Source organism: Pteropus vampyrus, unplaced genomic scaffold (assembly GCF_000151845.1).
Source record: "Pteropus vampyrus isolate Shadow unplaced genomic scaffold, Pvam_2.0 Scaffold29, whole genome shotgun sequence".
In the NCBI taxonomy this organism is placed as follows: domain Eukaryota; kingdom Metazoa; phylum Chordata; class Mammalia; order Chiroptera; family Pteropodidae; genus Pteropus; species Pteropus vampyrus.
In genome coordinates this window covers 3,125,863-3,128,091 of record NW_011888810.1, presented here as the reverse complement: position 1 = coordinate 3,128,091, position 2,229 = coordinate 3,125,863, and the positions used below count along the sequence as shown (strand labels likewise).

Sequence of the window (2,229 nt, the reverse complement as noted above, 5' to 3'; positions counted from 1 at the left end):
TCGTGGAGCCAAATGGAAGTCCAGTGGATTATGAGGCTCATTGTAGACATAATGTGGTAGCCACTCTCAGTGAAATTATCATACCAATAGTCAGATTTTTATTGTTGTTGTTGTTGTTGTTATTTACAGGAGATAGGAGGCCCAACTCAAAATAGTTTAAATAAAAATGGAATATTTGGGCTCATTTAAATGAAAGGTCCTGAAATCTGACTAGCTTCAGGCCTGGCTTGACCAGGGGGATCACACAGTGGCTCCCAGACTTAATTCTTCTTTGTCAATCTCCTCACTGTTCCTCTTCTGTGTCAGTCACACAGAGGGGCGAGGTGGGACAGCAGGTCCAGACTGGCTCCTCTCCAGGTGCACATCTGCTTCTCAGAAGACCCAGCAACAGCCCCACTGCCTGTAATTTGGATCCTGTTCTTTACCACAAAACCACAGCGACGGGTACATGGAGCTCTCTGGCCAGAACCACAGGACAGAACCATTCCTGGAGAAAAGCACAGGTCCTGAGAACAAGGGTTGGATCCCCTGAAAGATATCAAGATGCTCTAACCAAAAGAAGGCCTGGAAGGAGGACAGACACCTCCCACCAAAGAAATGTCCACTGGAGTGTGAAAATTAATCCCTTGGTTAGAAAAAGGCTGTATCGTCTATGGCCATGCTACCCTGAACAAGCTTAATCCCGTCTGATCTTGGAAGCTAAGCAGGGTTGGGCCTGGTTAGTACTTGGATGGGAGACCACCTAGGAAGAGTAGGTGCTGTAGGCATAAAAAAATAAATAAAAATTTAAAAATAAGGGATTGTAAGCTGACCAGGTTCTTGCAATCTGTGAGGTCAACCAAGGGTTGCCCTGCCTAAAAAAGAAAAAAAAAAGAAAGAAAGAAAAAGAAAAAGGCTGTATCTTGAGAGAGACTAAAATCGGTCACAGACTGGTGGTGGGCTGGCTAGGAAGCCATTGTCAACAAAAATAAAAATGATTGCAGTTGCTCTTAATAGCTTCATCATTGAAAAGGGGCATGAAAAGGGAAGGGGATTGTTTGAAGAGAACTTTTTGGTCAACATGGGAACTCAGAGTTTCTGACTTGATGCCCAGTCTATATTCTCACTGTATGACCTTTTGCGTTGAGAGCTCATAAGGTGGCCATGTGCATGGCCTTATTCTCCTCTGGGCAAACTTAGCCAAAGAGCCTAAATGTTAACACAGAGAGAAGAAAGAGTGAGGGCCGGGGAGCAACTGTTGCCATGCTCACTTTTCTTCCCTCACCCGCTCACACAGACCCCACCACACTATCCAGATGTGCATTCCTCTTAGTCCCGATATGCCCTCAAACCCTCCTCCAAGAAGCTTCTGAGTGGCCCCCACCAACCAATTACGTGAGACCCCTGACACCAAACTCATTTGTCATTTATCTAGTGGGTTCCGCCGTCCCATTTTCATGCTGGCCCGGTAAAATCGTTCCTGTGCCATCTCCACAGCATGGCACAATGTTATGGCTGTCGATTTCAGAGTCAAATGGATCCACGCTCAGATATCAGAGGCAGACCCTGACACAAGCATTTCAGTGCATTTGGTTTATTGAGGGTGAATCCCTGGAAGCACTGGTCAGGGAGTAGGGAGGTGAGAAGGAGAAGGAAAGGCAGTAAATAAAAAAATAAACATCAGTATCAACAGAGTGACCACTGTAGGTAGTTGGAACTCACTCCCCTGGGGATTCTGGGACCTTTCATAGAACAGAATGTGGCACTGGAGTTCTCCCACACTGGGAGTGGGAGGCAGGGATCTTCCCTAAGTTGAGGGAAGCCCCCAGAAATGGGCAGAGAGGGCTCTGTTGACCAGAAAAAGCTCTTGAGCAGAGGAAGGCAGGTGCCAGCAGCTGAAGGTCAGGCTAGTACATATTCAAACATGCAAGGGTGGGGCCCTTGGGCATCTGTTATTCACTACAATTCATTTAATTTACGAAACCTGGAACGTGCCTTATTTTTCCAAGCTTCCTTATTTCTACCAACCCGATCAGGAAACCAACGCCTGTTTCATAGGGCTATTCTGCAGGTCAACTGGATGATGGTTGTCGAGCCTCCCATACTTGGGAGACTACGTTAGTTATTTTCTCCTTGCCTTGTACTTCGGCAATAGCAGAGAAGCAGCTAGATTTACTGGACTCCTAGCAGAAGGGCAAAGCACATCCTCCAACCCAGGACGAAACCAATTTAGAGTGAAACAGTATCCAA

The 2,229-nt window shown here is 46.4% G+C and overlaps 1 pseudogene; it reads left to right on the top strand.

Annotated features, from left to right (window-relative positions):
* The first annotated feature begins 648 nt into the window (after nt 1-648).
* Nucleotides 649-767, top strand: LOC111737660 (annotated as a pseudogene).
* Nucleotides 768-2,229: the final 1,462 nt, after the last annotated feature.